The 25568-nt window shown below is 37.1% G+C and overlaps 1 protein-coding gene across 10 annotated transcripts in view; it reads right to left on the minus strand.

The window, feature by feature from the left end:
• LOC131156291 (uncharacterized) overlaps positions 1 to 25568 on the minus strand; it is a 52415-nt gene that overhangs the window by 14592 nt on the left and 12255 nt on the right. The window lies entirely within an intron of this gene.

Genomic DNA, 25568 nt, shown 5'->3' on the forward strand with positions numbered 1-25568 from the left:
AAGATGTCTGTAATTTGTTCCTTGATAGGTACATAAGTCATACAAATAGTTCCTTCTTCAACCTTCTCTTGATAAAATGTCGGTCCACTTCTACATGCTTAGTCCTGTCATGTTGAACTTGATTGAGAGATATACTGATAGTTGCTTTGTTGTCACAATAGAGTTTGATAGGGAATTTCACTGAGATTTGTAATTCTTCCAAGAGTTTCCGTAACCACAGTCCTTCACATGTCCCTTGTGCAACTGCCCTGAATTCAGCTTCAGCACTGCTTCGAGCCACTACATTCTATTTTTTGCTTCTCCAAGTTACCAAATTTCCCCATACAAAGGTGCAATATCCGGTGGTAGACCTTTTATCTTCCGCTGATCCTGCCCAATATGCATCTGTGAAAATTTCTGCTTCCTAATTTTCACATTTCTTGAAGAAGAGTCCTTTGCCCGGAGAACCCTTGAGATCCCTGAGGATTTTATACACAACATCTAAGTGAATCTTTTTCGGTGAATGCATGTGTTTACTTACCACACCGCAAATGCTATGTCGAGTCTGGTATGCAATAGGTAAATTAGTTTACCAACCAATCTCCGATACCTTTCCTTTTCAACTGGTATTCCGCAGTCTTCGACCCTTTTTATGACTTCAATCGGGATTTCACTAGGTTTGCATCCAAGCATGCCAGTTTCGGTTAGGAGATCAAGGATATATTTTCGGTGAGACACTAATACCCTTTTTTGATCTAGAAACTTCCATTCCCAAGAAGTACCGTTTTTTGTACCAGGTCTTTAACTTCAAACTCAGCAGCTAAGACTTTCTTTAATCGTTCCATCTCCACCGTATCATCTCCAGCTAGGATTATATCATCAACATACACTATCAGAATTGTTTTCTTACCACTTTCAAACTGTTGAAAGAACATAGCGTGATCTGATTGCCCTTGTCGATATCCCTGATTCTTTATCACTTTCGCAAATTTGTCGAACCATGCTCTGGGAGATTGCTCGAGTCCATACAAGGACATTTTGAGTTTACATACTCTGTTTTCTTCACCTTTCTTGCTGAAACCTGGTGGTATAGTCATGTAAACTTCTTCTTCTAACTCACCTTTTAGAAATATATTTTTAATGTCGAGTTGTTGTAGTGGTCAATCTAAGTTAGCTGCCAATGACAGGAGGACCCGAACTGTGTTCAATTTTGCCACTGGAGCAAATGTCTCCGTGTAGTCAATGCCATAGGTCTGTGTAAACCCTTTTGCAACGAGTCTGGCTTTATATCTTTCAACTGTCCCATCAGCTCTATATTTCACTGTGAAAACCCATTTGCAGCCTACTGGCTTCTTTCCTCTCGACAAATTCATAACGTCCCAAGTTCCATTTTTTTCCGGGGCCCATATTTCTTCCATGACAGCTTCCCTCCATTTAGGAATTTCCAAGGCTCCTGAATATTCTTTGGAATTTTATCCTGTCAAGGTTAGAGGTAGAAGCACAATACCATGTAGACAGAGTTTTATAAGACATGTATTTTGACCAGGGATATAAAGTACATGACCTAGTTTGTTTTCTGATTGCAATGGGTAAATTGATGTTATCAGGTTCAGACTTATCAGAAAGAAGCTCTTGGTAATTTATTACCTGATCGGGACTAGGCATGGACTCATCGTTGCTCGGAGCTATCACCGATTCCAACTCTTTTGGTGCCTCAGGTATGAGATTCTCCCTGTTTATTGTTTTTGGCTTTCTTGAGTAGACAAGTATCTCCTTATTAATTTGTTTTTCTGCATCTGCCCCTGAGTTTTAAGTGATCATTTGCATATGACAGGTCAGGAAATGATACAATGGGAGATACAATGAGAGACTGGAGACTCGATAGATGGGTCAGGGTATGATGCAATGGGAGACTCAGTAGTAGAGAAATCAAAGAACCGATCTTCACTCCTCTTCTCCCCCTGAAGAGAGAGCTTTTGGAAATAAGGAGTGGTTTCAAAGAACGTGACATCAAGGCTAACAAACATTCTTTTTGAGACAAGGTCATAACATTTGTAGCCTTTTTGAGTAGGAGAGTAACCAATAAAGACGCATTTAATAGAACAAGGTTCCAATTTATCCCGATTGTGAACGTGAACATGAACAAATGCATTATATCCAAAGATTTTCAAAGAGAGATTGGAGTGGAGTCTAGAGTTGGGGGAATATTCCCGAAATTTCTGGAGAGGAGGGGCAAAAGAAAGAACCCGACTCGGCATTCAATTAATGAGATGTGTAGCTGTTGAAATACATCGCTCCAAAAATAGTTTTTCATATTTGTAGTAAACATCAATGCTCGAGCTACTTCAAGTATATGTCTTTTTTTTACATTCAACAACCCCATTTTGTTGAGGGGTATCCACACACGAACTTTGATGAACAATTCCACTTTCTTGAAGATAATGTCCCAAAATATTATTGAAATATTCCATACCATTATCAGTACGTAAAATTTGGATTTGAGTTTGGAATTGTGTTTGAATCATGAAGTGGAAACTGACGAAAGTAGAACGGAAATTAGTTTTATCTTTCAACAAGTAAACCCAACAAATACAACTATGATCATCAATAAAAGTAACAAACCATTTCGTATAAGTGTGATTAAGGGAGCGTGAAGGGCCCCATAAATCACTGTGAATCATAGTAAATGGGCGGGATGGTTTGTATGTAGACTTTGGAAAGGAATTACGCTAGTGTTTTGCAAGCTCACAAATTTCACATTGAAAATCAGAAGATGTTTTATTTGAACAAATGGAAGGAAATAAACGTCTTAAATATTGAAAATTGGGATGACCCATCCTAGAATGCCATAACAAAATTTCACTATCTCTAGAAATAGATGCAGAATCACAAATTGCAGTATTACATTGTTCACTCGTATTTGCCTCTGCAAAGTAGTAGAGTCCCTCACACGCCTTAGCACTGCCAATCGTCTTCCCCGATGATAGGTCCTGGAAAACACAGTAAGATGAAACAAATTTAGTAGAGCAATTGGAATCCTTTGTCAACTGGCTAATGGATAACAAATTGCAAGACAACTTAGGGACATGTAGAACAGATTTTAAAGTTATAGAATCGGATATTCGAATATTTCCTTTGCCTGCAACAGATGAGAGAGATCCATCTGCAATTTTAACTTTCAAATTTCAAGCACATGGTGAATAGGATGAGAACAAATGATAAGAATCAGTCATATGATCAGAGGCACCCGAGTCAATTATCCATGGAGATTTGCAATGGGATATGGTATTTAAGGCTGACAAAAAATTACCCCGGTGGGCTAAAGAACCAGTGGAAGACTGACCCGATGTTTGAATGGAGGAGAACATTTTATATAGCTGTTCCAACTGCTCTGGACTGAATACACCACTTGGAGTGGTATTGTTATTTTTCTCGCCTTGTGACTTCTCAGTTGAATTATCGATAGTAGACTGATAGCCACAATTTCTTTGATTGTGCCTCGGCTTCCAAACTGCAAGCTTTCCATGAATTTCCCAGCAGGTATCTTTTGAATGGCCTAGCTTGCGGCAATGCTCGCACCATAATCTCCCTTTATGTCACTTTTGTCCAAATCCTGTAGGGGCTTTTGAAATTAGGGCCGAAACATTAGGCCCATTAGATTTCGGGTTTAGGGCTTATATTTTAGGCCCAATTTGGCTGATAGGTGTCTTCAACATCACGTTTCTATGGCTCTCCTCCCGCCTCACCTCTGCGAAGACTTCTCAAGTCGATGGTAGGGGTCGTTGGCCAAGGATCCTTCCTTGCACATCGTCCAAATCGCGGTTAAGGCCGGCCAAGAACTCGAAGACTCGTTTGTTCTCGAGTTGTCTCTTGTAGCAGGTGCTGTCACCGGAGCATTCCCACTCCTCCTCGACACTTAGGTCGAGTTCCTACCAGAGGTGTGTCATCTCCATGAAGTACTCGGTGACATCTCTCTCACCTTGCCTCATCTACCACAATCGAGTTTTTATCTCAAAGATCTAAGAGTAACGCTCGACATCAAAGTACGTCTCTCGAACAGCGTCCTAGACGTCCTTCATTGTTGGTAAGAATAGATAAATCTTTCTGATTGAAGGCTTCATCGAGTTTACGAGCCATGCAGTCACCATGGAATTCTCATACTTCCATTTTTGCAGTGTTGCAACATCGGTTGAGGCGGGCTTTTTTTTTCTCTCTAGTAAGATATCCTAATCTCCCTTTGCCTTCAACCACAAGTTTGATGGACTAAGCCCACTCACGAGAATTTTTTCCGTTTAATTTCTCCACCAAGGGTGAAAAGGCCGAGTTGTCTAGCAAATTCAAACCCACAATGGATGTGGCTTCAGAGTCACCGTCGAGATTTTCAGAGGAACTAAACCCTCTGCTGTTGACGGTGCCGTCGGCCATTGCTTAGCTAAGGTTTAAAAACCCTAGCTCTGATACCATGAAAACAAAATTGAATTTCTTTATTTCTTGAATAATAATTTTGTACTGCCCAATTTACAATATATATAATACAATTGAAAGTTCTAACTATGGAAACAATCTCCTAACAGAATCACTCTTAATAATATACAATCTCCTATCTTTACAAGATACACAGAAATACTCAGGATTTCTACAGCGAGCAAATCCACAAGTGTGATAACCTGAGCTCGCCAGGCGCCAACTATATGTGTTAATGGTTTGGTTCAGTTCGGTTCAGTTCTAAGGATAAATGCAAATGAAATCAAACTACTTGAGCCCCCTAAAATCATAACAGGTACCTATCCAAACCACCGCTGAACCAAGTATAGATCTATATTGCTCCAAAATTCTAAAATCTCTCTTACATATATTTTACATTTATACATATACACGCTTGAGCTTCACATCTTTTGGGAATAGAACCCTAGGGTCAAAGTTTGAATAATAAAATTGGATGGTATGTCTATGATTTGAAAAAATAAAATAAAATAAAGTGGAGGTAGGCATAGAGATATGGAGAACAATGTAGCTTTAGCGATTTCTAAAAACAAATCTCTAAAAATTTTAATATGCATTATGCATAAGATCGCCCCCAGTGACCAAAAATCCTAAATCCACCACTGCTTTAAACCGAACCTAATTGAAGTTTTCTAATTCAGTTCGGTTCAGTTATGAGCAAACTAAACTTTACAAATGGTAAAATTATATATGTATAACAAAAATGAAATTTGACATTCATTCTAAACTTCTAATAGCTAAGAATTGGGAAAAAAAAAATTCATATAACTTTCAATATTTAATGTAAACCTAATAAAATTTTATTTTTTTTTTCATTCCATTAATAGACAAGGCTATCCCCGAGTCCCACCCAGATATTCCAACCTGTACCTAGCCACCTTAACATATAACATGCACAAAAGCCGCTGCATGCAACCTCCTTGTGAATTTCATCTAATATCTAATTACTTAGAAAAAGGGCAGCTCTCTGGAGTTTATTCTACTGAAAGGAGATGGACCTTGAAACTATTCACCGGAGTCTCCTTCCCAAATTGCTCAGATCACAATAAGGATGAAAATTCAAGCTTAAGAGAACTCCCCATTTATATTCTGCTCGCCAGCAATGAAAAACACAACCAGTGCTGCAGACAACCTCTCTCTCTCTCTCTCTATCTCTCTGTGTGTGTGAGTGTGCGTGAGTGTGAGAGAGAGAGAGAGAGAGACCAAAGGGGGGATCATAGAAAATGTTACATTGTTCAAATGCCAGATGATAAATAAACAGCAAGAACAAACAAAGAAAGAACGAAAAATGCAAAGGTCTATTGTCTTAACACAAAAGGTCTATTGTCTTCTACCATTAATTGTAAGTAGAACATTCATACAAATTAATTACTCTTTTGGAGTAGCCACTAACCAGATTTCAGATTTCTCTACATGAATGACCCTCACACCAAACTACAAGCTACTAAATCCAAACATAAGAAACTCCCCATTTGTATTATAAATTGCCAGCAATAAAAACACAACCAATTCTGTAGACACGCTGTGTGTATCAGTGTGTGTGAGAGAGAGATATAAGTAGGTCGTCCAAAATGTTCCATTGTTCAAATGCCAAAAGACAAATAAATAAATCAACAGCAAGGGAATAAGAATGAAGGAAAGGGAAGGGACACTAAGTGATAGTAACGGAGTAATTTATGAGTGGAGGCTGGGAAGTTGTGTTACAAGTTGGGAACTTGAAAGTTTTCTTGTAATTTATTTTTTACCTGATTTAATTTTAGGGAACGTTTGTTTCGCAGCATCTTTCAAGATTCCCAAGAATGTGCTGCCTATGGCATCTTATTCCCACGTTTGATTGATAATTGGAATCTAATGTGGTAGGCATGTTCACATTCCGAGGAACGAAATGATTCCCATGGAACATAAGCATCTTATTCCCACCTCCCCTATGGATAAGTTTCACGGAAATCCTACTTTTTGGATCAAATTGCCCTCACTACTCTGGCTTTTGGACAATAATGCCCAATAACAAATTATTAATGAGATAGAAGTAAAAATTCTAAATTAGCATAAATATTAATTATTTTCATTAAATAAATACCATGTCAATTAAAGACATTAATTATAAAGTTTTAATTAAAATTTAGTTAATTTTTACATAGGCAATAAATAAAATTTTAATTAGAAAATATTAAAATGGCAGTTAAAAATATCAATTGATATAACTCTAATATATTGCAGCCCAACCTGGTCAACGTCGGCTCGTTGGCGCCTTGGGTGGTTGGGAAAGGTTCGTTCCCCCTCCGATGGCCTCACCGACGGCGGGGAAGGCCGTCCAAGCTGGTTCCGAAGTGCAGTCGTATGCGCAGACCGTGAATAAAAAAGTGGAGATACTTGCGTTCAAAATTCCTATGAGATTGCTAGTTAATATCAATGGTGAATTGGGATTTATTTTCTCAGAAGCGGAAATGGTTAAGGTTGAGGAAGAGTTTCGTTTTGCATTAGTGATGAAATTTTTGAGGAATTGGCCATCTATTGATAAAATTGGATTATTGATTGTGAAAATGTGGGGCTTGACGGAAATTCCAACGATCAGTGTTATGGATGATTACCATGTGCTTATACACATGAAAAATGAACGTGATTTTGCGCATGGGTGGGCAAGGGAAGGTAGAACGATGGAAGGCAATTCATTTCGGCTATTTAAGTGGACGAAGGATTTTGATGTCAAAAAAGAATCTCCATTGGCTCCTCAATGGATTTTCTTACCGAAGTTACCAATGCATCTTTACTGAGCGAATTTTCTTCAAATTATAGCGACTCATTTTGGTCATTATCTCGAGACTGATAATGCAACAATTAACCATACGAGAGCCTCGGGGGCATGTATTTGCGTGGAAGTCGACCTGACGATGGAGCCGGTTAAGGGATTTCCTCTTATTTTATCTTCGCGACAATGTATTTGGCAAGATGTTAAATATGAACAAATGGGTTTTTTTTACTCTAAATGTTGCTGGCAAGGGCATACATTGATCGTTTGCAGGGTAGAAGAGAAGCGAAGGGATGAGGGAAAATATAAAGAAAAAAAGATATGGAAACCAAAGATGAATGACGGTGTAATGGATATCAGTATCGATGTAGATAAAGGGGCAAAGAGGGTGGAGCAAGAAGCAGGACCAAGTAATGTGCCAATGACGAAGACGACTAAGGATAGGTGCCTTGTATTACCGGAAATTCCTGCGACTTAAGAAAAAGAGGATTATGCAATTCAAAAATTTGATGTACTGCAGAAAGGCTTGGAAAATAATATGAATGAAGGTTCAACAGAAAGTGATGAAGAGGAGTGTGAGGAAGTTGGGTGTGATGATGATGCTCGAGTTTCATATGGTAAACCTATGTCTCAAGAGAAAGTGGATCATGCGGACAGTATTAAACAGACTAAAGGTGGGAACCATGGTTTGCATCAGGGGGAATTGGCTCTGGGCTATTCGTCCAAGAGGGAGGAAGGTGAAATTTCAGTGTTAAAGGGCAAAGAAAAAATGTATGACTCTGATACAAGGCAAGCATGGACTTTTGAAAACACCAAAACCGGAAAGGAATAACCTGTGAGGAAATCTCAGAGGGTTCACATCAAACCGCATAAATTAAATTTATGACTGATACAATTTTTTTTTTTTTTTTTAATATTAGAGGGTTGGGAAGGTCTAGAGGCAGGTTAAAGAAGCTGATCAATAAGTTTAATGCTGGTTTGTTTGCTATTTCATCACCTTTCGCATCTGAGAAGCAGATGGTAATGCTGGGTAATTTTCTAAATTATCACCATTTTATATCTAATGAAAATCACCTTTGACGTGATTTCAATCACAATTTAGATGATCTCCGGGTGGTTCTTCAGGAATAGCCAAAGGATTTTGGTGAGTTTTTTCTATGCCAAATGTTCTTATGTTGAAAGAAAGGAATTATGGCAGCAACTGGAGGCATGCCAATGGGATTTCCCTTGGTTGGTCCTAGGTGATTTTAATGTTATTTGAACGGATGCGGAAAGAATTGGTGGAAATCCAAGACCACTCTTACCTATGATGGAGTTTAATGACTGTTTACATCATTGTGGTCACTTTGATTTATCAAACACGGGCTCTCGTATGTCATGGTGCAATGACCATGAAGGGGTGGCTCGTAATTGGGTTAAGCTTGATCAAGTTCTTATTAATAACGTTTTTTCCAACCTATATGGTTCGGATAAATTCAAATATCTGAGTCGGAAGTCTCTCAGATAATAGTCCTATGATGGTGTATACAAATACGTCATTCTCTTTGTATGGCCCTACCCTATTTCTGTTCCTTAATATATGGGGTTCGCATGATTTGTTTTTGTCATGTGTTAAAGATGTCTGGATCAGGAATGACTCGGTCTCGGGTCTTTTGAAACTTGCTATTCGTCTTAAGAGCACTAAAGTTGCGTTACGTGCATGGAATAAAAATTTTTTTAGGAGAGTGGGAGAAAGCCTACAAGTTCTCAAGGAAAGGATGGAATCTCTAGAAAACCAGCTGCAATTAGGTTTTTTTGAGGAGGTCAAAGCTGATTACTTGACTACTAAGTTGGAGATTCAGATGTGGGAGAATAGGGAAGCATCTCGCTTAGGACAAATTGTGAAAAAAAAAAAAAAAATGGTTGATTGAGGGGGATCAAAACTCTAAATTCTTCCATTCAGTTATCAATCATAGGCAGATAAGGGTCATATAGACTGCATGGTTCTAAATGACGGGAGGATTTTAGATGGTGTGGAAGGAATACAAAATGAAGTTGCTGCTTTTTTTCAGAATTCTCTCAGAGGCTTCAGTAGTAGAACCTTGTGATCTCTCCAAGTTAATTCAAAGGCAGATTTCAGATGCTGATAATAATTTTCTCTGTGCCGATCCAACGGAAGAAGAAGTTAAAAGAGCGGTGTTCTCTATTCCCAAAGAAAGCAATCTAAGACCAGATGGGTTTGGCTCTGAATTTTATATTTCTTGCTTGGACATTGTTAAAAAAGATGTTTTGGATGCAGCAAAGAATTTTTTTCAGGGCACTCCTCTTTCCAGGTTCTTTTCCTCTTCATTTATTGTTTTAATTCCGAAGGTGGACAATCCTTCTAGCTTTGATAAATTCCGGCCTATTAGTTTGTGCTCTGTGGCTTACAAAATTTTTTCCAAGATTATTATTTTTAGGCTAACTGAAATTGTTGATAAGTTGGTCTCACATGAGCAAGGTGCCTTTATTCCCAGGCGTAGTATTTTTGAGAATATTACGCTTGCACAAGAAATGGTTCATTCTTTGCACACAAAAAATGGCTGGCGACAATTTGATGGTAAACTGGACATGGCTAAGGCTTATGACAGAGTGAATTGAAATTTTCTTCTAGAGGTTCTTAAAGCTTTTGGCTCCTTTGAGAAGTTTTGGAAGCTCATAAAAAATTATGTGGAGTCCCCGTGATTTTTCGTTATGATGAATGGAACTCTTAAAGGGTTTTTTCAATTGACTAGAGGCTTGAGGCAAGGGGATCCACTTTCTCCTTATTTATCCATCATAATGGAGGAGATTTTGACAAGGTTGCTTAGGAAAAACTATGAGATAGGTTGTATTGGACAATTTAATCATCCGATTGGGGCTCCTTTGGTTTCGCATTTGCTTTATGCTGATGAAATTCTTATTTTTACAAATGGTGAGAAAAGGTGTATTAGAAATTTGGTTTACACTCTAGAGATGTATGAGAAGTGGTCGAGTCAAAAAGTCAGCAAGACAAAGTATGCATTATTCCTTTCGAAATACATTACTCTTGCTCGGAAACGTGGGTTATTAAGAATCACGGGTTTCATGGAAGGTAAATTCCCAATTACGTATTTAGGTGCGCCTTTGGTTTCTGGAAAATTGTCTTCCAGGATCTTGAAACCTCTTGTGGAGAGGGGGTGGAAATATAAGTTGCTCTCGCAAAGTGGAAGATTGATTTTATTAAGACATGTGTTATGTAGCATGCCGATACATTTGATGTCAATTATTAATGTTTCACAGGTCACATTTTCTCACATCAACTCTCTTCTTGCTAATTTTTTTATAGGGAGAGGTGAAAGGTAAAAGGAAGATTCATTTGCGCTCTTGGGAGAAAATTTGTAAACCCACCTCTGAAGAGGATATGGGCTTGAGAGATCTTAAAGAAGTCCAAAAATTGCTTCTCATGAAATTTGCCTTAAGACTGCTCACTTCTAACAATCTATAGTCAAGTTTTTTCAGGGCTAAATATTACAAGAAATGATCATTTATTAATAAGGAATGAGAGACCAAATGATTCTCGGTTCTAGAAATCGGTGATGGCCACCATTCCGGAAGTTATGGATAATGTTAAAATTTTGGTAAAAGGTGGGAATTCTTCTTTTTGGTTCAATAGGTAGCTTACATCAAGCCTGTTAGCGGTGCGCATCAAGGATATTTCGAACAAGAAGCTGTGTATTAAGGATTGTTGGCTGAATAACAACTGGAACTCTGATTTATTAATGGAATTGGTTGGGGCCAACAGAACAACGGAAATCTTGCATAATGTGCCAGTTGGTAAAAGTGGTAAGGATATATTCATCTAGAAGCCTACCCCTGACGACAATTTCTCCACAAAAAGGGCATGGGAGGCAGTGAGAAGCAGAAGTGATAATTTTGAGTGGAATGACTTGTTTTGGAATTCTCTATTGGCTAGAAGAATCTCAATGTGTTAATGAAAAGCCTAGTTTAGATGCTTGGCAGTAGATGATAGAATTCAGACAAAAGGAATATCGATGGCTTTGGCTTGTGATTGCTGTGTGCAGAAAAGTCAAGAAAACACTTATCACATTCTTTCTTTAAGCGAGGTGGCTTCAGAGGTTTGGCGTCGGGCTAGTGTGGTGTTGGGGATTCCTTTCCAATGGTTCCTTCCCTAGAAAAATAGAATTGCAAACTGGTTCCACTATGCTCGAAAATCATCTATTAAAGGTATTTTAATTGGTCTGATTCCGTGTTTGATTAGGTGGTGCCTCTGGAATCGAAGATGCAAAGTAAGAATGGAAGGAGTTTACAAAGTGTGGATGAGACGTGGAGAAGTGTTTGATACTAGGTTAGTTCTTTAGCTAAGAGCTTTAATTCTTTTTGAAAATTGAAGATATCAGACATTACAATTTTGAAAGAGTTTCAAATTTAGCATCAAGGAATTTGTGCCAGGCTTAGAAAAATTATCTCATGGGTTAAACCCCCAGCAAGGTGGACAAAACTTAATTGTGATGGAAGCTGTAGGGGCAATCCAGGTACTTCAGGAGATGGAGGAATCATTCGGGACTGCCATGGCATGGTGAAAGCGGTTTTTTCAAGTTATTTTGGCAATGGTACAAACAATAGTGCAAAATTACAAACAATATCAAAACAAGTTGGAAAGAGTTTTTTTTGGAAACAAGTTTTAAAAACAGTGTTTTAACTGCCCAGGCGACTAATCCTTGTCTAGTCAGGCGACATACATTTATGCTGAATTAAATTTGGGAAGACAATATAGGCCCAGGCGACTGACCTTTGTGAGTCCAGGCGCCTAACTCTATTCTGACTGTGATATTAAGCTGAATTTCAAAAGCCTAGTCGACTAACCCTGATGAGTCCAGGCGCCTAACCTTTATAACGGCTATTTTTAAACAGCGTTTATGTTGCTTGTGCCCCAAATTTTGTTAAAACTTGGGAAACACTCCAAGTAACTTGGGCAACAAGAAAATATGACTTTTTAAGTCTATAAATACATGATTTCACAAATCAAAAAATACATCAAGAATTCATAATAGCAATCAAGCATACAACTTTCATACTCTTCCAAAAGATTTCTTACTCACATACTTGCTGGAGTTTTTCTGAGATTTGCTAAGCTATTTTTTCATCGATCTTTGAGCATAAACTCTAAGTTTGATCAATCCAAAGAAAGATCCTGGTGATATAATCTCTGAGCTTCAATTCTATTCTTCATTGATACTTAAATTAAAGTATTCTTAGTTGTACTCTAACTTGTACTAATATGCTCTTTTTGAGAGTGATTCTGGTACGCAAGAAGTGTTTCTTGTTTTCTTGTTTCTTGACGGTTCAGGGATGTTGAATCGTTGTACCAAGCGTGAGGTATCGCTTGGAGAGGAGGGCTCCAACCTATTGAAGGATTGTTGTAAAGGTTTGCCCTGCCTATAAAGGAGTAGTATAGTGGAATCCTTAGGTGTGCTACCTAAGGCGAGGACGTAGGCGGGTATAGCCAAACCTCGTAAAAACTCGGTCACTCTCTCTTCCCTTACTCTTTAATTTTTTGCATATATAAATTGCGTGGATGTTTATTTGAATGCTGGGAATTAATTTAATATTGAGATTGAGGAAACTTTAATTAAAGAAAGTACGTTGATTGATCTTTTGCGGAAACCTTAGAGAGAGTACATTAATTAATCGTTTGCGGAAACCTTGATTAAAGGAAGTGCATTGATCAAGAAAGCTAATTGATAACAAAGTTTGAATCTTGGAAGCACTGCTGCAATTCATATATTCTTTAATTGAATAACTTGTGGATTTTGTTGGCTTATTGGATGATTGATTGGGTGTTGATTTAATTTGCTGCAAGATCAAATTGAATTACTCTTTCATAAATATTTAAAAGTGAATTTGATTCTCAGCTGATATTGTGATTCAAACCATCCTTGTGTGATTGCTAAGAATAAAATAAGTTGAGAAAGAATTTATAAAAAAAGTTTTTAAATGAAATTTTTAAACCCAATTCACCCCCCTCTTGGGACTACACCTTATTTTTCAATTGGTATCAGAGCGAGATTGTAGCAAATCTTAACCTAGAAGCTACACAAAGATCTTATGGCACAACTAGGCATAGCTCCCTTTGCCGAGAGTCAATCCTTAACTAGGCCTCCTGTTTTTTTGTGGTCTTAACTATACTTTTTGGAAACAAAGAATGAGAATCTACCTACAAACTATGTATTGGAAAGCGTGGAGGGTTGTCACATATGGTGATCTTATCTCTACCAAACTTGTAGATGGAAAAGAAGTTCTAAAAGAAGAAAAAGAAATGACCGAAAATGATCATAAGATGTTGCAAGTAAACTCAAGTGCTATAAATGCATTATATTGTGCCCTTAATATAAATGAATTCAATAGAGTCATGGCATGCAAAATAGCCAAAGAATTGTTTTCTTACCACTTTCACTAATGAAAAAACATAGTGTGATCTGATTGCCCTTGTCGGTATCCTTGGTTTTTTATCACCTTTGCAAATCTATCGAACCATGCTCTAGGAGATTGCTCGAGTCCATACAGGGACTTCTTGACCTTACATACCCTATTTTCTTTAGCTCTCTAACTGAAACCTGGAGGTATTGTCATGTAGACTTCTTCTAACTAGCCATTTAGAAACGCATTCTTAATGTCGAGTTGCTGCAATGGCCAATCCAAGTTGGCTACCAAGGACAGAAGGACCCAAACTATATTCAATTTTGCCACTGGTGCAAATGTCTCCGTGTAGTCAATGTTATAGGTCTATGTAAACCCTTGTGCAACAAGTCGGACTTTCTACCATTCAACTATCCCATCAACTCTATATTTCATTGTGAAGACCCATTTACAACCAACTGGCTTCTTCCCTCAAAGCAAATTCATAACGTCCCAAGTTCCATTCTTTTCCGAAGTCCACATTTCCTCCATTACAGCTTCCCTCCATTCAGGAATCTTCAAGGCTTCCTGGATATTCTTTGGAATTTTTATCCTATCAAGGTTAGAAGTAAAAGCACGATACTCTGTAGACAAGCTTTTATAAGACATGTACTTTGACCAGGGATATTGAGTACATGACCTAGTTTGTTTTCCGACAGCAATGGGTAAATTGATGTCATCAAGTACAGGCTTATCAGAAGGGAGCTCATGGTCATCTATTACCTGATTAGGATTGGGCATGGACTCATGATTGCTCAGAGCTATCACCGGTTCCAACTCTCTTGGTGCCTCAGGTATGAGATTCTCCCTGTTCTTTGTGTTTGGCTTTCTTGAGTAAACAAGTATTTCTGTGTTGTTCTGTTTTTTTGCACCTCCTCCTAAGTTTTAAGTGATCTTTTGTAAATGATAGGCCAGGAAATGATGCAATGGTAGACTCAGTGTATGGCACAAAATCATCAATAGAGAAATCAAAGAACCGATCTTCACTCCATTTCTCCCCCTGAAGAAAGGGCTTTGGGAAGTAAGGAGTGGTTTCAAAGAATGTGACATCAAGGCTAACAAACAATTTTTTTGTTACAGGATCATAACATTTGTAACCTTTCTGAGTAGGAGAGTGACCAATAAAAACGCACTTAATGGCACGAGGTTCCAAATTATCCCGATTATGAGCATGAACATGAACAAATGCAGTACATCCAAAGATTTTCAAAGAGAGATTGGAGTGGAGCCGAGAGTTGGGAAAACATTCTTGAAATTTCTAGAGAGGAGTGGCAAAAGAAAGAACTCAACTAGACATTCGATTAATGAGATGTGTATCTATTAAAATGGCATCGTTCCAAAAATATTTTTTCATATTTGTAGTGAACATTAATGCTCGAGCTACTTCAAGAATATGTCTATTTTGCGTTCAGCAACCCCATTTTGTTGAGGGGCATCCACACAAGAACTTTGATGAATAATTCCATTTTCTTGAAGATAATGTCCCAAGATATCATTGAAATATTCCGTACCATTATCAGTACGTAAAATTTGAATGTGAGTTTGGAATTGTGTTCCAATCATGGAGTGGAAACTAATAAAAATAGAATGCACTTCAGTTCTATCTTTCAACAAGTAAACCCAACAAATACGAGTATAATCATCAATAAAAGTAACAAACCATCTCGTGTGAGTGCGATTAAGAGAGCGTGAGGGCCCCCATAAATCACTGTGAATCATAGTAAAGGGTCTAGATGGTTTGTATGTGAATTTTGGAAAGCAATTACGCTGGTGTTTTGCAAGTTCACAAATCTCACACTGAAATTCAGAAGACGTTTTATTTGAACAAATGGAAGGAAATAAACGTCTTAGATATTGAAAATTTGATTGATCCATTCTAGAATGCCATAACAAAATTTCACTACCCTAGAAACAGATGCAGAATCACAAATAGCAGTTTTACATTGTTCACTCACATTCGCCTTCTCAAAGTAGTAGAGTCCCTCACACTCCTTAGCACTGTCAATCGTATTTCCTGATGATAGGTCCTAGAAAACACAATGAGAGGGAAGAAATTTAGTAGAACAATTGGAATTCTTAGTCAACTGGCTAATGGATGGTAAGTTGCAGGATAAATTAGGAACATGAAGAACGGACTCTAGTGTGATGGAGTCAGAGAGTAGGATATTCCCTTTGCCTACGACAGACGAGAGTGATCCATCTGCAATTTTAACTTTCAAATTTCCAGCACAAGGTGAATATGATAAGAAAAGATGATAGGCATCAGTCATGTGGTCAGAAGCACTTGAATAAATAATCCAAGGAGTTTTGGATCTAGAAGTTATACTCCAGGCTCGCAAAAAATTACCTCTTTGGGCTAAAGAACTCGAAGACATATTTGTGGAAGAAGCCAATACCTCAATTAGCCCGTCGTGTGGAAAAATTGCCTCGGGCCTTCGAAGTGCTTTTCCCCCAATTTAGGGTCAGAGGGTGTCGTCATCGCGAAAAAGGTCAAATTCAGTGTTTGACACCGAATTCGGCCTCCCGATAGAGTGAAGAAGGCGATCAACATCCCTACTTGTTGAGTATCCCAAATGACCACTGCGGTTGCAGTAGTAGTGGTGGTCTTCTAGGGGTTGCGATTGTGAGAGGACAGCGACTGTGCAATTGTGACTTGAGGGTGACGGCTGCATCTACTGCCAAATGATGGTTGCAACTCAAGGCGAACCTAGCTCATCGACGTTTTTATGGCCGAGTTTTGTCGTGGATGTTCCAAGGTTTTTTGGCTCATGGTGTTTCAACTGCAGAATCAGAGGCTTTCCGTTTGACAGCACTAGCACCTTCATTGCAGCCGACTGATGGAACTTCGAAGAAGGCATCGACTGCGACAACTCAAGGCTCACTCTCTCGTGCTTGCTTGGAGAGAGTTTTGGCGAGGAAGGAATCATCCTTGATGATGATGACAATGGCGACAACGATGATGATGAGGAAATTGAAGCTTCACGACACAAGATCAAGAGGCCTCTAAGAATCCCATCCCGGTCATCGTCGGGCAATGTAGCCAGGATGCTAGATTTCTCCGCCTGCGGGATCCCGCGATGACGTCGGCAGTGCGCCCAATCCGTGTCGGCATCGCCAGTCCAGAAGATGTCGTCTACGTCGAGCTCGTCGCCATCGCTGCCACCGACTGCAGTTTTCGATTGAGATAGAGAGCGGCTGTCGAGGAATCGATTGGACGACGGAGCTCTGCTGTTGACGGCACCGTCTACCATTGCTAACTAAGGTTTAGAAACCCTAGCTCCGATGCCATGATATCAGAATGAATAATTTCTGTATTTCTTGAATAATTTTGTACAAGCCAATACAAAGTACTTATAATACAAACTCTACTCTAAATATGGAAACAATCTCCTAAAAGAATCTCACTCAATAATATACAATAAATACCCCCTAAATCTCTCCAATATACACGGGATCTCTCCAATATACATGAGATTTCTACACTTATACATAACTCCAAGAAACCAGCACAAAGCTCTAACAGCACCAAACAGCCTCTATACAGTAAAAAATCAGAAATACACAGTGAGCATCCTTCTGGAATTCATGGAGACCATCCCAACACACAACATTTAACCATTGGAGCAAACTACAAACACACGATGAACAAGATAAAAACAAATCAAGAGCACAGCAATACCACTGCTTCAGGCCTCAATGAACTCAATAAACATTGACCAACAGCTTCGGGCATTATCAAACAATCATTCCTAGAATGCCGCACATGCGCAGCTGAAAAGGTGATATCTTTAGACAAAAAAGATGACAAACAACTTGGTATTATGGTGTGGAAATGATTCAAGAAATTTGGGTGGAAATCAGAGCAAAATGATTGCTCAAAAGTATCTCACGTGCCAGTGCATGGAGGCTCCTCTAGCTGTGAAATTTTGAAGGTGGCAGATCAGCAGGTTCAGTGGCTTGCTACGTTGGTTAGTTTTGCAAAATATGAGGTATTTCTTGAGGTTTTGAAGAGGAAAGCAGCATTCAGGATCCTTCCAGCCACTGCATATTTTTCCGGCAACTCCTGAACCTACTCCTAGACTTTGGTGATGCTGATGATCCTTCTACAGAAGAAAGTTGCGTGATATTATGATGTTTAGGGTTTGATTTAGCGGAAGTCATGCCATTAGGGTTTAGGTCAGATCTTGCTCAAATACCATGTTGACTAATTGGGTAAAATGGAAGACTTAACATCAATGATAGGTCTCTCTCTTTATTTATAATATATGTCAAGTGCAATGTCAATAACCATAATACCCTTACTAACTCACACTTACTAACATAACTCTTTAACACATACTAATAATGCTAAATGACTAAATAAGCATTAATAGAGGCAAGGGATCCCCTATCCCCATTTTTCTTTACCCTATCTAGATGTGCCGAGTAGGATGTTTAATCATGCTCAAGGTCTCAATGTCATTCAAGGCCTTACGGTAGGTAGAGAGGAGCTCATGGTGTCCCATCTCCAATTTTCCGATGGCACCCTTCTTGTTTCACAAAAAGATCGCGACATGAAGTTTCATAAGAGACCCTTACTCCACCAAAAATCTTCGAGAATATTTTAGGCCTTAAGATTAACATGTCTAAAAATGTTGGAGGTTCCACTTGGAGGTTGACTCCCTTTGGCACATGGTATTTAAAAGTAAATATGGCACATGGTATTTAAAAGTAAATATGGTTCACATCAGAACGGGTGGGATACTAGAGGAAGCAGAAATGCATCTCACGCAAGTCCTTGGAAATTCATTTCTCCTATAACCGACCTATTTTACACTCTTACTTGCTTCCAAGTTGGATGTGGAAATAGTAATAGTTTTTGGGAAGATATTTGGGTACGAGAGATTTCATTGGTGTGTTCAGTCCCTCGTCCTTTTAGACAGTCCAGGCTGTATAATACCCCAATAATTGATTTCTGTTCATTTGAAGGGGGTCACTTGGGATTTTTGTTTTTCAGATATCTCAATGAGAGAGGTCGATGACTTGACTATTATGTTGAGTGTGTTGGATTTTTTTTCTCCTAGAGCAAGAGATTACTTGAGGATTTGGGCAGAGGACTTTCTAGATCTTTTCGCAGTGCATCTTTTTTCTCACAACTTATGAAATCCTCGAGTCCTAGTTCTTTACCCTTGAATAACTTCATTTGTGAGGCAAGGTTCCACTCAAAATCAGTGCCTTCATGTAGATTTTGGTCCATAACCAGCTTAATACCAATGAGTTGTAGCAAACAAGGAGACTTTACATGGTGATTAGTACAAATATATGCTTCGTGTGCCTAGAGTCAAACGAAATGACTAACCTTCTATTTCTACATCGCCAGGTAGCCAAGGGATTATTTGGAACCACTTATGTAGAAGTGTTTTCAAAAAAACATGCTGAATTTAATAATTTGTGATAATAAGTGCTAAATAGGCAAAGTGCTAAAAGTTATAAGTGGTATTTGGTTGCGTTTAAAATAAGTGATATTTGGATACTTACTTTTATTGTAGGGTGCTATATGATTATTTTTAAACACATTTTAAATTAAAAACATTAATATTTTAAATTAAAAATTTTATTAATTATTATTTTAATTATTTTTAATTAAATTTTAAATATTTCCAATTAAATAAAATAATATAAGATTATTATTTTTAATTAATAAATGATAATAATCTTGTTGTTAATGCATATTTATAACATATTACTACCATATTAATTTATGATAAAAAAATATTATTAATCAAATTTAAAATAATTTATTTAATGTTAATTTAAATTAATAAATAGTTCTTGTTCAATCTTGAATTGAATTATAATAACTAATATGTCACAATACATATTAAAATAATATATAATTATTTTTCAATATATTTAAATAAAAATATTGATATTTTTATAATTAAAATTTTAAATGATAATTATATCAGATATTTTTTATTAATTAAAATAATATATTATTATTTATTAATTGAAAATAATTTTTTTATTAATGTATATTTATAACATATGATTATCATAATAATGTATGTTAAAATAGTATTAATAACTAAATTAATTTTTTGATTTATTTAATGTTAATTTAAATTTATAGATGGTTCCTTTTATTCATACCAAATTTAATTATATTTTATTAATAGTTAATATGTTAGAATAAATAATAAAATAATATATGATTATTTCCTAATTATAATATTTTTAATTAAATTTAATTAATAATATTGTTAATTGTTATTTCTAATTAACATTTAAATATTTTTATTAATTAAAATAATATAATATTATTATTTTATTAACAATAATAGAATTTTTTTTTATTAACAATAATCTTCTTCTTAATGTATATTTGTAACATATGATTATCATACTAATTTATGTTAAAATATTATTAATTAAACTAGTATTTTTAACTTTTTTTAATATTAATTTAAATTAATAGGCAGTTCTTTTTCATTCTAGAATTGAGTTTTGTTTCATCAATAATTATATTATCGAACATAATAAAACAAAACATAATTATCTTCTAATATATATTTTTTTAAATCATAAAATAGCCACTAAATGAGGATATGCAGCAAGATCCCAATTCGAGGATGTTTTAGAACTTGGTCTCACGAGCACAAATCAGGACTCAATTAATGAGTCTAAACCCCCTTAGCCTTTCTTCAGGTTGCCTTATCATTTGGCTGCGAAGCTGCTTTATCATTTGTCACGTCATTTGCAGCATGTGGCTCCTTATTGGGCATATACACCCCTTGCCATGTATCACCCCTCAGTTGGGCATATATTCGTCCCTCTTTCCATCGGCAGCACATCCATGTAGAATCTTCTTGTTGGATATAGAGACCAACTCATGCTTCAGCCCCAAATATATACTCCTCACACATCATGTGGCCTACACTTCAGCCACAAATCTCTCACTGGTCATTAGAACTTCCTGATCTACCGCAACCTATGCTTGATCTTTCTACAAATTGCTTACTTCGCATATATAAGAGCATCATTACATGCGTACAACACAATCTCTCCTCTTATATAAAAGGCCCCTCTACAATATGCAATATAAAACAAAATAAATCCATTCAACTAGAATGAACATCCAAACTTGCCCTTCATTAAAGCAAGCATGTATGTAAAATTTTGAGATTGGTCAAATATTAACATCTTTTTTGTCACCACAAACCTTGTGCATGCATGAGTTAGTAACCTGAAAGGCACAATATATATATATATATATATATATAGATATATGTATGTATCAACTTTATCAATTAAACAATCATATAATTTTATAATTTAAACAGTCATCTCTATCATAGTCAGGATTTGAATAGGAAACAACCTCTCTACATAAAAGCAGTGGTAAGACTGCATATACTCTGACGACCCTCCCCGACCCTTGCAAAGTCGGGAGCCTTGTGGCCCAAGGAGACCCTTTTTGTCTCTATTCGAAGTCAAAGAATCTCATCAAACATTCTCATCAACACAAAAACAACAACAAACCAAGCCTAAGTCCCACTAGGTGCGGTTAGCAACATGAATCCTTTTTCATCAATTTATGCGATCATGGACAATTTCCTTTAAAAAATTCAAGGCTATTAAATCCTTACTATCTTATTCCAAGCTATTTTAGGTGTACTCCTAGCCCTTCTATCACCCCTTACAATAACTAACTCATTTTTTCTCACTGACGCATCATGTGACCTATGTTGCAAGTGTCCAAACCATCAGAGTCATCCCACCCTTATCTTATTTTCTACAAGAGTTACACCTAACTTTCCGTGAATATGTTCATTTCTTAATTAATGTTTTTACATTATACCACTCATTCATCTTAACATTCTTATCTTGGCAATTTTTACCTTTTGGATATGTTGTTCTCTTAGTTGTCAAATATTAGCATAGCTAATCTTACAGTTGTTCTATAAAACTTCACTTTTAATTTTAAAGGTATTCTACGAGCACAAAGCACACTTGAAGCACTTCTCCATTTTATCCAACTTGCTTTAACTCTATGCATTACATCTTCTTATATTTCTCCTTCATCTTGCATAATAGATCTAAGGTATCGAAATCTACTAGTGCTATTGATTTCTTTATCATCAAGTTCAGCGTTATCTCCAATATTCCTCCTACTATGACTGAAATTACATTTCATATATTCTATCTGATTTCTACTTATCCTAAAGCCTCTAGATTCTAGAGTTTTTCTACATAACTCAAACTTAGATTCTACTTCATCCCTAGTTTCGTCAATTAATACAATATCATCTACAAATAACATACACCATAGAACCTCATTTTGGATATGCCTTGTTAGTTCATCCATCACTAAAGCAAAAAGATAAGGGCAGAAAATCCTTGATGTATGCCTATTGTGATTGGAAATTCTCTAGCTTTCTCCACCTATGCCTAACACTACTCATTATGGTCTTAAATAATGACCACGACCGTTACATAACGCCATTACGTAACGGTTTTTTGGGATACCAATACCGTTACGCACTATGAAATTGGTGGGAAGAAAAATCATAGTTGTAGCGGCTGTTACGGACCGTGACCGTTACGTAAAGGCTGCTACAGCCATTATGTAACCACTACAAGACTATGACGCCAAAAAAAATATTTTATTTTTTACTTTTTCTTCTCACTTTTTCCCTCTTTCATAAATCATTCTCAATATACCATGTGGTGAGAGGGGGAAAAGATTATATTGAGGATGACAATGATAGAAAATTTACTATTTCTTTAAATTCTCACAAGAGATGCATTAATTAACAATTTGAAAATACTAACTTGTTGGGAAAATATTTTATTTTGATAATATATGTAATGTGAAGGATTTTTTAGAAGAAGAATAACTATTCTTATTGAATTTCAAGAGACACGATTACAAGATAAATAATAGTGGAAGACCACCAAATTAGGAAGGCTACAAAATCAGCAAATCAAATCAGCAAATCTCTAGCAGCAAACTGAAACTGATAGGAACTGAAATAGTAATTTCAGATTTTAAAAAATAGAATTTCCTAATTTATTCCCTAGAAATCCGACACCCCCCCCCCCCCAGCCCTTCTCAAGTTGGAGCGTAGATATCTATCATGCCCAACTTGCTTACAAGGAGCTCAAAACTAGGTCTGAAAAGTCATTTGGTGAAGATATCGACTATTTGTTGAGTAGTAGGAACAAAAGGCAAGCAAACAGCTCCACTATCAATCTTCTCTTTTATGAAGTGTGTGTCAATCTCTACATGCTTCGTGCGATCATGTTGTACCGGATTTTGAGCAATACTTATGGCAGATTTGTTGTCACAATACAACTTCATTGGCATGTTCACCAGCATCCGTAGCTCTTCAAGAATTCTCTTCAGCCATAGCATCTCACAAACTTCGTTAGCCATAGCCCTATATTCTGCTGCGGCTGCTCATTGCAACCACATTTTGTTTCTTACTTTGCCATGTAACCATATTTCCCCTAGACATAAGTACAGTATACTGACGTGAATCTCCTGTCAATAACTAAGCCTATCCAATCTACATCAATGTATGCCTCTATGTTCTGCTGTGTGGTCTTTTGGAAGAGTAAACCCTTGCCTGGTGTACTTTTCAAGTATCTGAGAATTCGTTAAACTGCTTCAAAATGTTTCTCGTAGGGTGAATGCATAAACTAACTCACCAAACTCATAGCAAAAGCAATATCGGGCCATGTATGTGATAAATAAATTAAATTTCCCACCAACTTTTGATACCGAGTTGTATTCACTGGATCACCTTCCTTGTCATCTCCAATTTTCTGATTGCAATCTGTTGGAGTGTTTGCTGGCCTACAACAGCTCATCCCAGTCTCCTTAAGGAGGTCAAGGACATACTTCCAATGGGAGACAACAATCACTTTCTTCAACCGAGCAACCTCCATTCCAAGGAAATACCTCAGAGATCCTAAGTTCTTGATCTCAAATGTTGATGAGGGGAAAGTCTTCAATCGATTCATCTCAAGTACGTCATCTCCAGTGAGAATTATATTGTCTACATACACAATCAGTATCACTATCTTCCCATCCTGTGAATGTCTTATAAACATCATATGATCACCTTGCCCTTGAGTATACCTCTGACTTTTAACAAACTTAGTGAATTTCTCAAACCAGGCTCATGGTGACTGTTTTAACCCATATAAGGACTTCTTCAGTTTACACACCTTTGTGCCAAACTTTTAACCAAATCCTAGAGGTGCATCCATGTACACTTCTTCCTCCAGGTCTCCATTAATAAATGCATTTTTTACATCCAACTATTGCAGAGGCCAGTCACGATTAGTTGCAAGTAACAAAAGAACTCTTACAAAGTTTAGCTTTGCAACTAGGGCGAATGTTTCCAAGTAGTCAATGCCATAGGTTCGAGTGAATCCGTTGGCGACCAATCGAGCTTTCTACTATTCTAGAGAACCATTTGCACCCTACAGTTGTCTTTCCTCTTGGTAGATCAACTAACTCCCACATGCCATTTTTTTCAAGAGCTTTCATCTCCTCAAAGACAGCCTCCTTCCACTCAAGAACTTTCAGAGCATCCTGCACAGTATTAGGTTTCTCCATACAGGACAATTGTGAGGTAAAAGCACAAAAAACAAGTGAGAGATTTTCATATGACACATAATTGGACAATGGATGTTGGGTGCAAGACCTCACACCCTTCCAGACAGCAATGGGAAGTTCAAAATCATCGAACTCAGGATTGGAACCAGACTCGGGTTCAGACTTAAAGGACTCAGAACTTGAAGATGAAATGGACTGAACATGATGTAAAGGTTCGGTGAGGACATTACCTGGAGGGTTTACGGATTCTAGACAGTGTAAAGGATTGGAAGACCCTTTCTTTTGAGTTGTCCTCTGTCGCGAGTAGACAATGTCAAATGGTACCAATGCTGTGGTGTTTTTTTCTTTTTCTCCTTTGTTAGTCATTATAGGATCATGAACATCATGAGATGGCACTGTAGGAAGACTTGCCTTTTCAGTATCTAAAAAACTCGACTCACTTTCTCTTGGTATAATAAATCTTGGGTTTTCAAGTTGAATAATCAAAGTTATTTTGCGAGTCTTTAGCTTGGAAAAAATCATGAAACATAGCCGAATCTTTGTTTTGGTCTCCCCCCCCCCCCCCCCCCCTTTCTCTCTCTGAAGATGGGCATAAAATAGGGATGTAATTCAAAGAATGTAACATCCATAGTAACAAACGTTTTTTTGGAAATGGGTTCGAAACATTTATACCCCTTTTTAGTGGGAGCATAACCAACAAACACACATTTTGTGGCTCAGGGTTCAAGTTTTCCTCGAGTATGACTATGAATATGAACAAAAGAAGTACAACCAAATATCTTTAGTGGTAAGGAAGAAGACAGCCGATTTGTTGGATAAAACTTATGAAAATCATCAAAAGGTGTTTCAAAGCTTAAAACCTCATTAGGCGTTCCATTTATGAGATATGTAGGAGTAAGAACGGCTTCACCCCAAAGAAATTTAGGTACCTAATTAGTAAAAAGCAATGCCCGAGCTACTTCCAACAAGTGTTTGTTTTTTCTTTCAGCCAAACCATTTTGTTGCGGAGTGTTGACACAAGAGCTTTGATGAACAATTCCTTTTTCAAGAAAAAATTGGCCCAAAATGTTTTTGAAATATTCTCGACCATTATCACTCCACAATATTTGAATATTTTTTTGAAATTGTGTCTGTACCATGGTGTAAAAATTTTTGAAAATTGTTTCCACTTTAGATTTTTCCTTTATATAATAAACCCAACTTAATCTTGTGTGATCATCAATAAAGGTCACAAACCATTTTTTGCCTAAATACGTAGATGTTCAACATGGG

Source organism: Malania oleifera, chromosome 5 (assembly GCF_029873635.1).
Source record: "Malania oleifera isolate guangnan ecotype guangnan chromosome 5, ASM2987363v1, whole genome shotgun sequence".
In the NCBI taxonomy this organism is placed as follows: Eukaryota; Viridiplantae; Streptophyta; class Magnoliopsida; order Santalales; family Ximeniaceae; genus Malania; species Malania oleifera.